Below are 20,620 nucleotides of genomic sequence, written 5' to 3'. Positions count from 1 at the left end.
ATAGCCAAATGATTGCAAAGGATAAAACATGGATACTATTGTACAAAGATTGTGTATTGAGTCATAGTGCGTCGCTTGAGGACAAACAATAATTTTAAGTTGAGGGTGTTGATATACCGTAGTTTCACGGTATTTTAATACTTTTTCCTTAAGTTTAGTGTGTCCAAAACCCTTTTTGTGCTAATTTTTATATAAGTTTCTCCTTATTTGCAAGAAATCTGTCCAAAGATGAATGCGGAGGTTTTTTAGCGAAAAAATGCAGAAGAGACCACCTACAGAGCTTGTGACAGTCAGTCATGCTTGTGACGGTCCGTAGGTGGCAGCGTAGTGCAGCTACTGAAGAAAGATGGGGAAGTCTGACCAAGTGTGGGGTTACGGAGTCCATGATGGTCCATCGTGTCTATGACAGTCCGTCCTGCAGGTTCGTCATAAAGTTTAGAGAAGTATTCCCAGTACCCATATTCCAAGAGTTTAAGTGTTTTGGAACGAAGACCCTCGATGGACCGTTGTGCCTGTGACGATCCGTCATACTTGCCGTCGAGGGTAATGAAGAGTGCAGCAGAAGAAATTGCATCAAGTATGGTACGAAGGAGTCCGTGATGGTCCGTCATGACCACAACGATCCGTCGCGATGTCCGTCCACACAGTAGCATTTTAACAGATTTCCAGCAAAGTAGAATCCTTGTTTACTTAGGTTTTTATTTTTTATAAATAATTCAAAAAACCACATTTTTGGGGTTAGACTCTGTATTATTTGGTGAGACTCTGGATTATCTGGTTAGGCCTTTGATTATCAATAGACTTTTTGTGAGATTATTGATTACATTGAGATTCTTGTAAGTGATTGTTGGTGATTTTTGTTGATTAATCAAGCGAACTTTTGTATTTTACTCTTTCTCATTGAAGTAAGTAGATGAATTCTTATATAATATATTTGAATATTGTGATTATGACTATGGGTAACTAAAATCCATAACTAGGGTTGTGGGAACCATAGGCAAATAATGAGGTAAAACCTAACTAAAAAAACAATTCTAGAATAGTGTCTTGAATGTATTGATAATTCATTCACTTAGAAGTCTTTTTAACGGATGGACAACGTTAGAACTCGCCTTGATGCTACTTGGCGGACCAAGGAGGTAGATAATAGAAAAAGAATTATCAACATAGATTTAGTGTACACTATCTAATAGGCTAGTATGGATTGGTACGAGGTAATAACTTAGTCAAATATCGAATATGATGCTTAATATGAGGTAAAGATAAGGGTTAGGATAGCAACACACGTAGCCGGACCAAGGTGCGGAGTGAAATTTTCTAGATGCCAAACCAAGGATTTAGAAATACACAACTTATCACTTTGCATGCAAGATACTAGGAAAGAATTGTTATAGTTAGAATTATCAAGTTATGAACCTGTGGGAACGATCCCAGCCTCACTAGTTGGGTTATTTACTTGACACGACTGCTTTACTTCTTATTTGAGAAGTAAGTTTGAGCGTATCAGCTGCCGGTGGTGCTAGACGGCGGTACCTGCAAAAGAAGGAGAGAAAGGGAAAGAGGAAAAGGAAGGGAAGAGACGGGAAGAGGAGAAGAGAGGGACGATTGGGAAGAAGCGGAAGAGGGGGAAGGAAAGGAGAAGAGGGAGAGCGAGAGGAGGCTGCTGGCGGCCATCCTTGCCGGCTAGAATGGGGGTCGTCGGAAAATGTTAAGGGAGATAGGAGAAAGAAGAAGAGAAGAGAGCGGGGCAGCGTTTTGAGGGAGAGGGTGGCGATAGAGTGGTGTCGCAACCTCTGGCTGATGGCCTCATCTGCCGAAAAGAGAAGAGAGGGAGAGGAGACTCCCGAAAAAGGGAGAGAGATGGGAGAAAGGAGAAAAGGTGAGTAGAAGAGAGGGAGAAGAACAGAGAAGGAGAGATTTTTTCAAGATTATGTCTTTTAGTGTATTAGAAAATAGGAAGAATAAGAGATCAAATCTTGACCGTAGAATTAGTTAGATGAACGGCTAGGATTCGATCTAGGAATTAGTTATTTAAAAAGATGGATGAGATTAATAGATGAAGTCTTGAAATTAGATTGGAAAAGATATGGAATGGCTAAAATTGTAATTAAATTTGCTAGAATTGAAATGCAAGAATGGCTAGGATTGGAATAAAATTTGAATTGGAGTGGCTAGAATTGGATAAAATTATAATAAAATAGGCTAGAAATTAACTAATTTTAAGGAAAGTGTAGGAATTACTATTTAATTAAAATACAACATATATTAAAATATATTTTTTTATTTGAAAATCATTTAGATTTTAAATTTTTTTGAAATTCATTAATAATTTGAAAATATTTTAATAATATTCACAACAATTCTATAAAGTAAACATGCTAAAATAAGTAAGTTTCATGCAATATTGACAACAATTCTAAACTTAAATAAAAAATTAAATGCGTATTTAATCGAATAACGTTCCTAAAATTGGTTAAAGATCGGTCAAAATTGGGTGTCCATAGCTGCCCCTTGGTTGATTGAGAATGAAGAATGAATTGTCAGGCAACCAACGTTGACTTAGTAGCCGATTTTGTCTGACTGACGAGAGATGTCAGTTGGATCAATTGAAACAACATAGAGTTGAAAAAGGGTACAACCGAGACTTTGGTATTAAGTCGCCTACATATCTCTGGTTATACGAGAATCAGGTCATTTGTAGTTCTAGATTAAAGAGCAACTGGAACTCTTAAAAGTTGAAAGAGCGCTAAGGTATTCGGAGGGCACGATATCCACTTGAATGGATAAGATTTTAGTAGATAGAATAGATAGATATAGTGGCTAAAAGATCACGATAGAGAAGCGAGAATAGCATGATAGAATGAGGTTATCAACCTTTGAGAAAGGTTCGGAGTATGAAAAGCAAAGAATTGATAGGGTCGTCATTGTGATAGATGATAGCATGATAATTTTTATCAAGGGACAATCGATCATATCTGCAAATTCGTGATAAAATGTTAGCTTATAGATAGATAAACTATGAACAATAATGATAAAATATGAGTTCTAAATAAATGACAAGTAGTGATAAGAAGCTTATCTGCTTTGATATGCCCTTGTAGACTTTGGCTTAACTTGTTGAAGAATTACAACCCATCTCTGAAGCTTAAAGTCAAACTCCAATAGATCTTATAGTATAAACATATAATAATATAAGCAAAATGTATGGTTGTAAGGAGATTCTGAATGTCATTTTAAGGAGGACGAGCCTAAGTGTCATTTTAAGGTGGACGTCCAAAATATCTTATAAAGCGGATGAACAAATGTCCTATGAGACGGACAAACCTAAATGTCCTTTTAAGGTAGACGACCTAAATGTCCTATAAGATGGACAAACCTAACTATTGTTTTAAGGCGGACGGGCCTAAAGATCCTATAAGGATAACGAGCCTGTATGTCGCATTGTTAGGCGGACAAGCCTAAATGTCACGTTGTAAGGAAGACTAGCCTAGATGTCGCATTGTAAGGCAGACGAGCCTAGATGTCGCATTGTAAGGCGCACAAGCCTTGATGAAGATACAGTAGGTTACAGTGGCGAGTTGAATCCGAAGATATCTTCATGGTAGCCTGAACGATGGATGAGTAGTGAAACGATAGTGCGAGTAGCCAAGAATTTGTCTGAACCTTCGTTTGTCTGCAAGTGAACAGCCGTTCAGAAGGTGGTTTTTGTCTGTAATCTGCACTTCTGTAACTTTTAATATAACTTAAATAGAGTAATTAGAACATATATATCAAAATAAGCGATAAATGATAACATGATGCAATTCCTATGTTGACCATGAATGTTTGCCTTAAGACCATGAAATGATGTCTTAGGCTATGATGTCTAGGGCCATGATACGCAAAATGTATCTTTAGGTCATGAAAATGTTGTCTGTAGGTCATGAAAAGGAAACCTTTAGACTATGACACCTTCGGATCATGATAGACAGAAATTAAACCCTTAGGCCACGATATAATGTCCGCAGGCAATGAGGATGATGCCTTTAGACTATGATACCTTAGGGACATGGTAAGCATAAAAAGTCCTCAGGCCATGACATGAAGTCCGCAGGCCATGAAAGATGATGCCTTTGGAGGATGACTCCTTTGGAATATAAGTAAAGAGTACAGAGAACGTATCTGTTGATACTTATGACTTGATTTAATTCGGGCACATGCAAACTTTGAGCGTGATGCAATCTAGGGCTTATGCAAACTTCGAGAACGATGTTGTCTCGGGCATAATGCAATGATGCATATCTTCGGGCACAGGAGTTATATGGCACATGAAATGATGCGTTTCTTCGGGCACACGCAATATCGGGCACATGAAATGATGTATTTCTTCGTGCACATGTAATATCTAGCACATTCAATGATGCATTTCTTTGGGCACATGCAATATCGAGCACATGTGATGCATTTCTTCAGGCACATGCAATATCGAGCACATGTTATGATGCAATTCTTTGAGAATAATGGAATCTCGGGCTCATGCGATGATGCAATTCTTCAAGCATAATGTGATCTCGGGTTTAACGTAGTCATGAAAGCCTAGATATGAGACATAGTTCAATTTCATAGTTGAATGAGGAGGGTATGTAGTAGCGTGGACATCCGCCTTATTGGAAGGGTCGAGTGTCATTTGTCGGGCTTAAAAGTGTTATGTTGATTCTTGAAGTTGCCTTTGTGTATGTACTTGTATTTTCAATATTCAAAGAAAAATTGTTAGTTTAAAGGGGGGAGGTTGATCTGTATCCATGATTCGGCACAACGTTCTCCATTAGTGTGTGATAAGATGATCTTCGGAGTGTTGTCAAAAAGTTTGAGATTCCATCAAATTTTCTGCCATAGTGTAGAACTTATGTTGTTCTGATCTATTTTAGTTTTAGCTTGACTGTTGAATTTATTGAGATTCTCTTAAAAATTTCTACCAGTCCTGATTTTCAGCAATTTTGAGATTCTCTCAAAATTCTGTCCTAGTTGTTGAGAAGAAATGTTTTTGATGGAATTTTTGAGTTTACTCAAAAATTCTTCCCCAGTATGGAGATGTGCTAGGAGAAATCCTGATGGATTTTTGAGATCCTCTCAAAAATTCTGCCCCAGTTATCAATAGAAGGGGAAAATGAATGTTTTTATTACGGTAAGACCGAACCCCCATAGGAGAGCCTACGTATCCCCTATTAAACGGGAATAAGGTCTGACGTAGTTCCAAATTACAAAAGAGCATGAGAACATTCTTCAACACCAATTGAATGGTAGATTTTGACCAAATTTATTTGCCCATATGTTATCATTGGTGTCTCAATGTGGAAATAATGAACTTAAATGGCGTAAGACTTATTTGAGAAACTAGATCAAGTAGACATTGATGCGTTCACATATGAACTTCCTTTGTTGCAAGGTCCTCCAAGCATATGGCCTTGGTATAAATCGGTTGTTGAATCTTGTCTTTCTGATCACGACATCCATCTATTGTATGTCCTTCCATTCCTGAACGATAAGCACAAATATTGGAGGGCTCAATCCACGATGCACATAGTCATCCTTATTTCATTTATAGAAGCTATGTTACCAGCGATCCTCAACTTTTCATAAAGTTTGCCTATAGGCTCAATTAGAGGAGTATAAGTTTTGTCAAGTCTCTCCTCAACCTTGAAGAGGTTTTTGCGGATATGCGGTCGAGTGACTTTGGCACTATGGCCAGGATACGTTGGTTGTCGATATGGCATAGGAGGTCTTTGGTACAGAGACATTTGATATGGAGGGATTGAAAATGGCATGAGAGGCGCATGCTGCCAGGGAAATTGGTGCAGAGATGTTTAGTATTGAGGAGCTTGCATAGTGGAATGATGCGGGTTTAAATTAAGGTGTTGAGGTTTAGGAGCATATGCATGATGTTGTGGAGGATATGGGTGATTTTGAAAGTGGATTTTCTTTGGAGGCATTTGAATAGAGCTTAGTTGACTTTGAGAGGTAGAGTAATCTGGAGGAGGATTATTATGGAGAGTGACTTGACTTGCGAAAGGTGACATATCCATGTTTGTCTCCAAAGTGGTATTGGCGGAGAGTAAAAACTTTGCCCACTCGCGCATGTCCAACAAACTCTTCTTCTAACTTCTATATTTTCTACTCAAGGTTTGATACCAGCTTGTCTGTAAGGCACTACTTTTCAATAGTTTTGCACATAACCTTAGCATTAGTCACTTTCACTTTTCTTTTGCAATTCTCAGTCGGAAGAGGAGGAAATGAACCCTTTGATCGCGTGTGGTAAACCATGGTCTACAGATCAACCATTGGGAAAGGGTAAATTGGGATATCAAACACGTTATTTTAAGATAAACGCCCTAAATGTAAAGGAGCCTCGTTGAATTAGAGGTAGGCCTAAACGACTCATAAGTGATGCACAATAATTAATTCAAGTCTTATTTGCCAATTGGAGTTTATATTAGAAGAAACAAAACTTTCATTTATTATAAAATTCGAACGATACATCATAATAAAACTTGAAATAAACTAAGGGAAAAGGGATAACTTGGGGGAAATCATCCTAAATTATGAAATCTTGGAGGCATCGACTCCAAGAGCTTGGCGCCAGTTGACTTCTTTTAATGGGAGGGACTTCTCGTCTCATGTTGAACACGCTCCGTACACATATGTTTTCCCTTTCATCGGCAAGACCATGGTATCCTTCTCCTGTTGATATTGGGGCTTCAGATTCTATCAAGATCCATATGCGATACTCATGCGTGCATAAAGCTTTCGTACACCAATAGGAATGGTCAAAACACGCTCCCATTGTCGAAGTATGTTGTGGAAATCTTGTTTATCTAGTCCAAAATCATACTTAAATAGCTCCATGTCAGATCGGAGTCGTATGATTTGAGTTTGCCCAAATTGGTGAAGTACTCAAAGAGACGCATACGGTTGGATACCCTTTAAGCTTATAAGTTTGATAAAATATTGGTCATCTCCTCTTACTATGACATTAGGCGTGGACAACCAATGAAGCTTCCATTGAATTTGGTGGCTCTCAAGCTCAGTCAGAAATATCTGCCTGTCCTCAAATCCTACAAATGCGGCGAAACGTGCCAAACTTAATGGATGGTGATCAATCTTGTTACCTTGACCAAGATAGGTATCTACCACGTCCTTGTGGAAGTGATCGATAGCCCATAGTTAAAGTAGAAGGTTGCATCCCTCAAAGAAAATTCTACCATCAACACATGCTGACAGACTCCTCATTATCTCCACCAGGATCATGTGCACTCTGGTTTTTCTAGGCTCACCCCCTCTTTGAGCTAGATCTCGAACCACGTACCTAATACATGTATCGATTCTTCCCCTTGATTTAGGAAAAACCAAAGATCCCAATAAGGCGTTGGCAAAAGCATCAAGACGATATTTTTCCCATTCTTCAAGGGAGCACTCAAATTTATAGTTATAAATGTAGTAGCCATCATCTCGGCCGGATCGTGAGTATAAGAAGTCTAAATGAGTCCACCCAAGGTCTAGAGAAGTCCAGGTTGGATTAGACTTTATCCACATACTTTTTGGAAATTCCCTTGATGGTGGCTTATAAGGTATCATCAGTTGACACTCGTGGTATGTAAGATCGGTGAAACCACTAATTTCTTCAATTGTTCATGTCAAGTTGCAATCTGTAAATTTTAACACCATCCTCTTAGGGTCCCAAAAATCTAGTAGAGCCCTAGTCAGGTGAGGGTTTGGTATGACAAAATTAAGAAATGTGAGACCACCCAACATTTGATGGATCTTCCTTTCGCTATATCTCCTTATATCCATCCACCAAGTCTTAAGTCTCTGATTCAAATCTATCACCATTTGAGGGTTTGGCGGTTCATACTTATCCATGACGCTGCAAATAAAACAATAAACAACTTCTAAACTCCATTTTGGAGAAATTGTCTTGGTTCAATTATTATGATCACCTTGATACGTAAGTATGCAATTTGTCTAATGGGTGTTGGAGCCCTTTAGACAAGAGGGTGGCTACTAATTATGTGAATTGACACAAAGGTCAAACCACCTAGGGCTTATGCAACATGTATGACCTAACCAACACTTGTAAGAGTTGGCTTGACACGAACTTGAAAGGGATTCTATGCGAGAGGCTCGTAGTTTCGCGGTAGTAAAACTATCCGTTATGTCCACGCATATGCCGACTCTCTATGATAGGTATTTGAATAGAATTGGAGTAGTTGTGAGAGATGCAAAGGCACAACATCACAAGAACAAAAATAAAAAAGGAAGAGAGTCCCTATTGTGGGAAGTATGAGCGGAACGCCAGTTATCAAAGCAATAAACATTTAGCAATTTAAATTGAAAAGAGGTAACATATAGGCAATTTATAACAATAAATAAATAAATAAGCATGAATAAATAAAGAAAGTAAACAAATAAATATAGTAAAAAAATCACGCAAATAAGGAAAAAGGGTATGAGATTAAGCATGTAAGTAACAAATAAGGGAAAAGGGAAAAGGTGAAACACGGTAATAAATAATTAAGGGGTGAGACATGAAAAGAAAACAGTAAATAAGGCAACAAAACAAAAACTAAACATGGCAAGCACCTAACCAATAATGAAATAATCAAAACAAAGTGAACCCCACATAAATAAGCATGAAACACATAATGGTAAAAACCTAATATCCCCTGCAGAGTCGGCATTCTGTCGCGCCTCATTTTTTACAAAAAAAAATGGGTTTTGTGCACGACCTAACAAGTCTTTAGGGATTTTAAGTTTAAGGAGTCGCCACCTAACGAATTAAGGCGCGTTAGGTCACCTATCTAACCTAACTAAGTCTAACTAAGGTCAACGAGCCAGAGATCAGGGTAAGAGTTCAAATTACCTCGAGGGGAAGGTATTAGTCATCCCTCGAGGTCCACAATTGTGGGTTCCAACCGTATCTCATGCAATCTATGTGTGGGTTACAAGTACCAAATAAGGTTACTTTATTTATTAGTTTATTTAAGCTTGCTAAATGATAAGAAACATGAAACAAATAAGATCATTTTATTTTTAATTAATTAATTAATAACAGCTAGGTGATAACAAATATTAACAATTAAAATCATTTTTATTAAATCTAACATGTGAGACTAGGTGATATAGCAACAAGTTAAATCAAATAGCTCATCATTGTCTTAATTAATATTTAAACATGCGCGTCTAAGTGATAAAATACTAAACAGTTGCGAAATAAATTTATTATTATTTTTTATAATTATTTAAGCACGCAAAACTAAGTGATAACAATAAATAAATATAAAATAAAATTTAAAGATAAGCGAGGGAAGAAAAGAGTCAAATAAATAAGCAAAATTATTTTTTATTTTAATCTACCCCAAAAAATTAATAAATAGTTAAAATTCCTTCAATTATTTATTATTTGAGCATACGATCTATGTGAAAAAAAAATGCAAATATCAAGCAATTAATAAAAAGATAAACAAGAAGACATAATATGCACACAAGATATAGAAGATAGCTCGATTTAATTTATTATGCTACACCAAACAAGAAATATTTGTGCAAAAGTAATGTTTTAAAAAATTGTGCAAGTTTTAAGTAGAAACTTTATTTTAAAAAAAAGTGTGTTTCTTTATAGGGGTGATGCAACAATATTAGTAATCGCGCTCCTCCACCATACAAACAGTTTTGATTTGAGGTCAGTCTTCGAAAAATATTAATAATTTATATTTTGAAAATTATTTAAAAGATTTAGTTTGCATATAGGCATGTAAATACAAATAATTTCTTTTGAAAATCATGGGTAGGTTGAACTTCCGGGGACGCGTTTGTTTAATTTAAAAATTAGAACTAGACCTCGTAATTCGTTTGACTTTTCCACTAACAATAGGTTAGGAGATAGTGCTTAAAATATTTTTAAAAGTAAACAATGTCATAATCAATCTAAAGTTTTAAAGGAGGATTGAACAATGTTTTTTTTTTAAAAATGTTGCAAAACTTTGTAAAAAAGAAAAAAACTAGTAGAACATTAATGTAGTAAATTTATTAAATGCAAAGATTTTACTATGAAATATATTCAAAAGCCAAGTAATTTGTTAAATACATGAAATGATTTTATTTTATTATTATTATTATTCTAAGAAAAACAACATGTTGCATCATAAGTGCGAAATCTCTAAGAGGACAAATAAGATTACTAATTAATAATATTAGCTAATTTAAGAGGGGGCAAAAATATGCACAATAAATTTTATTGGGGTGGGCATGACAAAAAAAAAATTATTTACAAACCTACAAACATTATTTCTAGGTGAACATATGGAAATTAGTAAGCTTTACATTAACAATCATGACATTGATACTTTTACAAGGTTCGCTTTCTCTTGTTAAGTTCATTAGCATGCTAAAAAATTTATTAACATATAAAAGCTAAGATCTAGGTTGCTGACTTTATTAATGTTACAAGCTCTCATTGGTTCAACTAATTAAACAAGGCAAATAAATAATTAATTTTAAATAGACTATTTGGGTGATTCCAACATGTTGCCTCTTCTAAATACATTAATAACAGACCGAAAATTTATATCAATCACATAGTAAAAAACATAATAAGCAAAGAAAATAATTAGCATGTATATATATCCCCCTCCCCTTATAGCCAATCACCCAAATCTTATATCATATATGAGAGTTTCAGTGTTATACGAATATTACAAAAAAAAAGTTAAATAAATACATAAGAAATTTATTCAAATATGAATTAGACAAATGATATCTCGTCTTCAACTTGAACTTCAAGTTTGTAACCTGTCAAAGCAATCACATAACTAAACAACTAATCAAATTTATTTTAGACTAGATGAGACACACATGCAAATATTTAACGACTTATACATAACAACAGGAATAGAACAATGAGCTTACAAAAATATAAGAATACAAAAAATATAATGTAAATGCTTATTAAGAATACTAACCGGTAAAGTATAATAGGAATGGTAGCAATGAAAAATAAGTTGATCCAACCTTTACTCGAACAAAATCAAAGTAGCAAAGTGGCACTTGAAAGTTACCGAAAACTTATTTCGTTCAAGAGTAGAAAGGGAGCAATGATAGAGATTTAAGAAGTCTAGTTCTTGTGTTGAGAGAGAATGAATGAGTTGATAAGAGAACTTGTTATGAAAGATGTGAGTGTTAAAATAATGCAAAGGGGGTCTCTTATATAGTAGAAAAGGGGGGAACAAATAAGCTAAACAAATATTTTTTAAGGAATCAATTAATATTCTATTTTCCTTATTATAAAAGAGGACCAAATCAGAAAGTTTTAAAATATTTCATTACAGAATATAAACAAGTAAGAATAAATTAATAGAGAGTAATATATTTTCTCCTTAAATAAAGAGGAGCCAAAATCAGAAAGATATTATTCAACCGGAAATAAGCAAGTAAGAAATCAATCAACTTACAAATAAGGAAAAATAGATCAATTAATATTATTTTCCTTATTTCAAAGGAGCCAAAAATTGGAATTATTATTTTCCTAAATTAAGCAAGTAAGAATCTGCCTAATTTTCAACAAAAGAAATATATATCAATTAACAATATTAAAATAATAATAATAAAAATATTGACATATTATATTTAACATATAAATAAGAAAAATTCGAAGGAAATATATGGGATCCATAAATAGTCTTGATTGATATTTTAAATAAAGGTTTTACTTCATAGATAAAATAATGAGTTACTCAACAATTATTAAAAGATTGGAAGAATCAAATATTAAATCAATTTAACAAGTTTTAAACCTACAAGATTCCTATCCAAATCTACTAATATAAGGAGAATTTTTGTAGCTGCCACAAATAAACAACGAATCAAAAATTTAAGAGAAGATATGAAAATCAAAATTGACGAATTTTAACATAACTAAGACAAGCAATAACCCAACTAAATCAAATAAGGTCCAAGGAAGTTGGTATACTAAAGTAAAAATCATTCAAAGATAAAATTGATTTAACCAACAAGATTATTCAAATTTAATTAGCAAAAGAATAAATTAGAGACATGAAGATATGTACTAGTATCAACTAGCATTCAACATTTACGAGTTCAATTATGGCAAACAACAAAACAGTAAATAAACGTTGTTAGCAATAAATATATGAATCACAAACGAAATAGTAAATAAAAAACTAATGTACAGGGAAGGATCTCCGTCGAAAAACGATCCCTGAAGCCTCTGAACTACGTTGGAGCTTGTTGTTTGCCGGTGTTGTTGTTTCGTCGGTGGTATGGGCTGTTATCCTTTGCCATTTCGCCCCTAATTCGCTACTCTTACCTCGCAGTTATTGCTTCCCTTGTCGGCTGGTGCTGCTGCCTTTGACGGAGTTGCAGTCCCTGCAGGAGAAGAAAAGGGAGGGAAAACAGAGAGGTGAAACGACTAGAGGAAGAGGTACGATGGAGAAGGAGAGGGGAAGAGGGAGACGATTGGAGAGAAGGTAAGAAGGGGGAGAGAAAGAGGCGGAGGCTGCCAGCGACTGTTGTCTCTGGCCTGCTGCTGCGCGGCCTACCGGTGGTGCTGGCCGGTGGTACCTGCAAAAGAAGGAGAGAAAGGGGAAGTGGAAAGTGAAGGGAAGAGACGGGAAGAGGAGAAGAGAGGGACGATTAGGAATAAGTGGAAGAGGGGGAAGGGAAGGAGGAGAGGGAGAGGGAGAGGAGGCTTCCTGGCAGCCATCCTTGCCGGCTAAAATGGGGGTCGTCGGAAAAAGTGGAGGGAGAAAGGAGAAAGAAGAAGAGAAGAGAGAGGGGCGGCAGTTTAAGGGAGAGGGTTGGCGACAGAGGGGCGTCGCCACCTCCGACTAATGGCCTCACCAGCCGGAAAGAGAAGAGAGGGAGGGTAGGCTGCCGGAAAAGGGAGAGAGAAGGGTGAAAGGAGAAACGGTGAGGAGAAGAGAGAGATAAGAGGAGAGAGGGAGATTTTTTTTCAAGATAAGGTCTTTTAGTGTATTAGAAAATAAGAAGAATAAGAGATCAAATCTTCACTGTAGAATTAGTTAAATGAACGGCGAGGATTCGATCTAGGATTTAGTTATTTAAACGGACGGATAAGATTAATAGATGAAGTCTGGAAATTAGACTGGAAAAGATATGGAATGACTAAAATTGTAATTAAATTTTCTGGAATTGAAATGCTAGAATGGCTACGATTGGAATAAAATTTGAATTGGAGTGGCTAGAATTGGAAGAAATTACAATAGAATAGGCTAGAAATTAAATAATTTTAAGGAAAGTGTAGGAATTAGTATTTATTAAAATACAACATATATTAAAATATATTTTTTTATTTGAAATTCATTAATAATTTTAAAATATTTTAATAATATTCACAATAATTCTATAAAGTAGACATGCTAAAATACGTAATTTTCATGCAATATCGACTACAATTCTAAACATAAAAAAAAAATTAAAATGCGTATTTAATCAAATAGCATTCCTAAAATTTGTTAAAGTTTGGTCAAAATTGGGTGTCAACACTATACAAAGATAACATCGACTTAAAAACTTAGACTTTGCAAAGGTACAATATATTTCATGAATTCCTATTAACTTTTTCCATCAGTGTGAAAATTGAAATAAACTAAAAAATAAAACCACAAATAAAATAAATGAACTAACAAGGATTTCAAATATATTATTGTGAAGTACTATAGTTATTGGAATCGATGGTCAACTTGAACTAAATTTTTTTGTATAAAATCAAAAGTTTAATTTTATAATTATACTGAATAATTTTAATTTTACAAAAATAAATAAATAAATTAACAAAATTGTACAAAATATATATAAATATATTTTAAAAAATACACAGTTTAATTCAAATATAATCTACATTTGAGTAAATTGTGGGTGGTAAATTTCATGCATTTGTGTATAAGTATACATAATCATATAATACATTGTTTCTAAAAAGGTAAATTTGAAAAAAGTGAATGAAGTATAAAATAAAACAAAAATTAACAACAAGAGAGAATTGGTAAGATGGTAAGCACTCTTCATATCCAACCTTAAGGTTGTAATTTGATTCCCCAAGGCATCATAAAGCATAATGTGTGATCTTTGGTCCAAGGTTAAAAAAAGTTATATATATATATATATATATATATCTATATATCTATCTCTCTGTCTCTCTGTCTCTCTCTCTCTCTCTCTATATATATATATATATTCATTAGATGACGAAATTAGATTTGTTCAACTACGAAATATATATAACTTTAGAGACAATTGATTTCGTTACAGATTAAACAAAAATAATTAGCAACAATATAAATTTGTCGGTAGTAATAATCTTTTAGTAACAAAGCATCTGGTTTTTGCGAACTATAAGGTGTTTTAACCTATCTCTAATCATTCAAAATTGTCCTCTGGCCTCATAGACTACGTCGAGACAAGGAAGTGCAAATTCACCCGCCTCAAACCAGCCAACATGAGACTGACACCTCCTACCATAAAGTGATTCAAATGGTGCCCTAGAGATACTCAAATGGTAGCTATTGTTGTTGAAAAATTCTATCAAAAGTAGGTGGTCATTCCAATTATCTCTGAAGTCAATTACACACTCTCTAAACATGTAATCTAGGAATTGGATGGTGTGTTTTTCTTGACCATCCGTCTGAGGAAGAAATGTGATACTAAGCTTCACTTGAGTAGCAAAACAACTTTGTAAATACCTCCAAAAATTAGAATTAAATTGGGCACCTCTATTCAAAATTATAGAGAAAGGTGCCCCATGAAACCTTACGATCTTCTTAATGTACAATCTATCATAATCTTCCTCTGAATAGGAAACATTGACGGAAAGGAAATGGGATGATTTATTCAACCTATCCACAACAACCCATATGAGTCATGTGGCCATAGGTACGAGGAAAATCTACCATGAAGTCCATGTTAACATCTTCCTATTTCAAAGTAGGGATATTAATATCATTAGTTATACCTCACTGTCCTTGATGGTCAGCCTTGACTTGTTTGCAATTTGAGCATCTAGCCATGAATTTTGCTATGTCCTTTTTCATTATGTTCCATCAATAAATCTCGCATAAGTCATGGTACATCTTGGTTTCCCCCCAATAGATTGAATATCGATACTTATAGGCCTCCTTTAATATTTTTCACCTTAGGCCATCCATATAAGGTACACATAACCTTCCTTGGTGCCTAAGCACCCCATCTTATCCTTAAGAGAAACATTCTATAGATTTCTTAAGAACCGACACTTCTAATTCCATCAAGATAGGGTGATGATGTTATTTAGACTTCACATCAACAAAAAAAGGATGACTCAGAATTATGATGGATCATGATACCCCCTTTTGGAGAATCTTCTAGTCAAACACCAAACCGGGCTAGCCTATGCACATCACGGGCTAACTCCATTTTCTCTTATTCCACATGCGACGCACTACCCATTGATACACCACTCAAGGCATCCGCAACCACATTGGATTTTAGGAGGTGATATTGGACACTCATATCATAATCCTTCAAAAGCTCTAATCACCTTATTTGGTGCAAATTAAATTCACTTCGATTGATTACATACTAGAGACTCTTGTGATCGGTGAACACATAAGCACATACCTCATAGAGATAGTATCTCCAAATTTTCAAAGCAAACACTATGTCCACTAGTTCAAGGTCATGAGTTGGGTAGTTCTTCTAATGAACCTTGCGTTGTCTACATACATATTCTCTTACCTTACCATGTTGAATGAGGATACAACCCAAACATATTTGGGAAACATCAAAATAAACCACAAATCATTCGGTACCATCCAGTAAGGTTAAAACCAGAGTGGAAGTAAGTTTATCATCCAACAATTGGAAGCTCTTTTAACATTATTCCCACGTTTAAAACTTGCACTTTTTTGGGTCAAGGTCGTCAATGGATATCGGATATATGAAAATACCTCAAAAAACCTCATATAGTATCTGGATAAGCCCATATAGCTTCGAATATCAGCATGTGTCACAGGTCAAGTCAAACTTCTTACTACAACAGTCTTTCTCAGATCGACCTCTACACCTTCACTAAAGACTATGTGACAAAGAAACGTTGGTTTTCCTTGAGGACTTGCAAAAATACCTTCAACTGGTTCATATAACCATTCTCACTCTAAGAGTATATCAAGATGTTGTCAATAAAGATAATCACAAACAAATAAAGATAACTTCTCCAAACTCGCTTCATGAGTTCCATTAAAGCTGCTGGGGTATTTTTAATACTAAAGAACATTACTATGAATTCAAAATGACCATAACTAGTTTGAAATATTGTATATGGAATATCAACACCTCTCACCCTAATTTAATGATAGCCAACCTAAAGTAACTTTTTTAAAAGTAACTAGCTCCTTGGTTTTGGTAAAAATTATCAATACTAAGGAGTGGATACTTATTCGCTATATTGAAGTTTTTAAATTTCTGGTAGTAATACACATTCGAAAAGACCCATATTTCCTTTTTACAACTAATATCGCAGCACCCCATCGAGATATGCTTGGCTGAATAAAACCTTTATCTGGCAAATCCTTGACTTGAGCCTTTAATTCCTTCAAATTGGCTGCGACCATTCGGTAAGGAAGGATTAAGATGGGTTTCATATATGGTAATAAGTCAATACCAACATATATTTCCTATTCAAGAGGAATTCTGGGTAAGTCATCGTGAAGGATTGTCATAAGATCCTTCACTACAGGGACAGACTCTAATGGATGAGCCCTGCAATCACGATCCTTGACTCTCACAACATTATAGACACATCCCTTAGCAATAAACTTACAAGCTTTAAGACATGAAATGATTCGACTTTTTGGATCTATATTTCTCCCATTCGACTGCATCACGGGTTTATTTGGAAATTGAAGCTTTAATACCCGAGTTCTACAAACAATGGAAGTAAACTAACAATGTCATAAATCCATCACCATAATAACATCAAGTAAAGCATTTCAAGTTCTACCAAATCAACCAATGTGACTTTATTGGGCAATTAAATGGGACAACCCTCTATAGACTTTTTTAACAACTACAGAATCACCCACCGAGGTTGAAAGCGAGAAGGGATTATCTATTACATAGTGAAGCATATCAAATTTCATAGCCACTAAAGGAGTTACAAAAGAAAAAGTGGCACTGGGATCCAACAATTCATGAACATGAATTTAAAATGCTTGCAAGATATCGATAACAACTTCGTGAGAGCTCTCTTGTAAATCTCGGGATTGCAGAGCGTATAAGTAATTTTTCTTAGGATCATCATGATTGGGAGAACTTGAGAGTTCTTGAGTATTTTTCTTTTCTTGAGAAATCAAAATTGGGAAGTCCCTCTTCATGTGGTCACTCTTATGACAATTATAGCAATTACTCATGCTAACTAGGTGTAACACTCCGAACCTAAACCCTGGACGTGGACGGAACCTAATATCATCCTTGGCCTTAGCGAATTCTTGACCTAGCTTACATAACTCAGCGGAAGAATTATCTCAATAATAAACAAGGATAATTCTCAAAAGAATAACATTTAAATAAATCCCTAGGCCAAAATGGCACATAAGTCTCAAAATAAAATATCTAAAATTTAATATAAAGAGAGACTCAAAATTGACTATCTGATTGACTGTACATCTGCAAAGCCTCGATATTAACATGAACATTGGGACAAACCTCACAAAAACATGAAAAATAATAAAAGATTCAACCGGAATGCAAAGAGGCTGACCATTAGCTCTAGTGCTAAAACTAGATCAATGAAATGCTTTATTCTAATCCTTGTTACCTTTTTCTGCATCTTAAGACTATGTAGTCAAACTGGCGTCAATACATTGAATGTACGAGAATGTAATTTTTGAATTCTAACAAAACATAAGCTTGAAAATAATGAAAAGAAAACTTACCTTGGCTCTACTCAACTCATGAAATACTGAACTTAATATAAAGCAATAAACACACATGCAATATGCATATAAAGCATTTTAAAACAACAAGTAACTTAATTCGTTAAGGAATATGTAATACAAAACTCAATTATACTTATATATGGAAGGAATATAGTTTATGTGGGAGATTCTCTAACCGACAAACCATCAATATGAGCCTAAGCTATGGTACAACGTCTTACCTCACGTAGCAACAAAATTGCCCTATACCTTGCCGTTAGACAGAACCTGAACTACTAAGTAGATCTACTTGTCTATGCTAAAAAACACTAAGGAATTATCTAATAAGTATGACCCTTCTTGTGTCCGTGTCGGCTAAATGGTTTATGAGGGCTTCAGTTAATATGAAATCGCATCCCCATATAGGTGATCAATCCTAATCCAAGGAAACTTATCTCATGTGATTTTAAAAAAACTTCTTCCCTGGTTTGAGGTAATTGCTCAGATTTAACTATAAAAGCTCTCTTAGAAATCATAGTTTCCTCTTTACTAGAACTAGCCAAAGGCTCTGTTGGAAGTCTATCTTACATTCTGGCTCAAATGTGAAAAAACATTTGTAACTCTTAGGGAATACTTAGTTTCCTTATAACTTTTGAGAAATAAACACAACTCTTTACTTGTTTCTTAAATTGCTACTTGAGCCATAAAAAAGATAAAAGGTTTGTTAAAGACTTTTGGAAACTTTAAGAACTTACTTTAACTTGGTTTTTAACTTTTATACTTGACTCTTAACTTCTTTTATTCATCTTAACTCTCCTTGAGTTGGACTATGGATTCAAGGTCCACGATCTCATGTTTAAGGACGATTTCATGATATTTAGATTTACCTTAGAGTATTGAATCAACTAAGAAACATAGGTACATCACTTATTAACTAGTACTAAAAGATGGGGAATAAATAAGGTGTTGAGGCGTCTTTTGCGCTCATCAGATTCCAAGTTTCGGTACTTTTGTTTGAGTGCCGCCCCAAGGCCCTACAGACAAAGACTGTTTAGTGGGGACTATGGAAGGCGTAGCACCCTAGGGTTGTACGTAGATGAATTTTGACTTTTCCTCTCTGATTTTTATCTCTAAGCCCTTTAAACTTTCGTGTTTATTTACCCAAATAGTGAGAATCATTATAACCTCAATAACCAATAGGTTCAACTCAAAAAACAACCCAGAAACACCAATCAAATAAACTCTAAGCATGCAACAACTCAACCACAGGAATTCAACAATGTTCTTCAAAAACTTCACTTTTCATCATTCAATATAATTAAAATATTCGAATTAAATAAGTTGGTGTTTTGTTTAACTAACCCAACTTAAAAAGATCTCGCATACATTAATAGGGATCAGCCCGATGAATTCCACTCGCAATTTCTCGGCCTTCTTGGTGAAACCTTGATCCTTCTCCCTTTTTCTACTTCTCTTTTATATACTCCAAATCCTAAGTGTAAAATAACTTTCTAATTTGAACTAAAACATCCTTTTTACACCAAATAAAGCTTTAAATGAATTAGGAAATTGATGGGTGAAAAGACAAGTTTTCCGTTACATAAATCTAGAATTCTACTTTTCTGACTTCAATAGCCCAACTTCAAAATGACATATCTTCCTTATACTATATCGAAATCGTGCAAACTCGACACAGTTGGAATTATCTTTCCAAGGTATTTCCAACCATATCAAGAAGTACCCTAACTCATCTTGAGGTAGAAGTTAAGTCAGGTTATTTTTCAAGAATTTTCCCTTTCTTTAAAAAGTGATTAGTTTTAATTTATTAGCTTATTCATAGTTATTTCCAGTTACAAGATGTTACAACATGTCCCCCGTGGAAACATTCGTCCTCGAATGAGATTTGTATCACTGATATAAAAATAGTAAATTCGATTTTAACACTCGGCAATAAAAAAGTAATAACATGCTTATCTATAAATTATAATGTACCAAGAGGAGAATTAGTACTTTAATCTGCGTTCTCTCATGATTCAAAGAGATGTGGACATTTCTTCTTCATATCCTCTTGAACTTCCCCAATTGCTTCTTCAACAAATTGTTTCCTCCGAAGCTACTGCCTTTGTTCTCAACATGCGAACTTGGCAATCTAAAATCTGAACAAGAATCTATTCATAGGTTACGCTATCCTTAACCCTAATATTTTCCGTTGGTACAATCAGCCCATACACTTCTTCAACACAGAGACATGAAATACTGGATGAACCGCAGCTTACTCTTGAGGTAGCTGCAACTCATAAGCTACATTGATAATTCATTTGCATATCCTATATGAAATAATATATTGGGAACTAAGTTTCCACTTCTTACAAAACCTCATAACAGAATTCATGGGTGAAACTTTAAGATATACAAAATCATCCACCTCAAACTCCAACGGCCTTATCCTAACGTCTGTGTAGGACTTTTGATGACTTTGTGCCATTTTTAATGTCTCTTTAATAACCTTCACCTTCTCCATAGCTTGGTGAACTATATTAGGACATATGAACCCTGCTTAATTAACTTCGAACCACTTCATAGGAGATCTGCATCTTCTCTCATAAAGAGCTTCAAATGGAGCCCTTTGCATGCTCGAATGGTAGCTGTTGTTGTAA

General features: G+C 34.9%; 1 long non-coding RNA gene across 1 annotated transcript; it reads right to left on the bottom strand.

The window, feature by feature from the left end:
- Positions 1-10,626: 10,626 nt before the first annotated feature.
- On the bottom strand, positions 10,627-11,210 carry LOC138348505 (uncharacterized). Its single transcript, XR_011221138.1, has 2 exons — positions 10,995-11,210; positions 10,627-10,824 (listed from the first exon to the last, which is right to left on the bottom strand). It is a non-coding gene; the product is annotated as an uncharacterized lncRNA (long non-coding RNA).
- Between the last annotated feature and the right edge of the window lie 9,410 nt (positions 11,211-20,620).

Source organism: Solanum lycopersicum, chromosome 1, assembly GCF_036512215.1.
Source record: "Solanum lycopersicum chromosome 1, SLM_r2.1".
NCBI lineage: Eukaryota > Viridiplantae > Streptophyta > Magnoliopsida > Solanales > Solanaceae > Solanum > Solanum lycopersicum.
The sequence above is the reverse complement of the archived record's forward strand: the minus strand, read 5'-3'. Positions and strand labels throughout refer to the sequence as shown.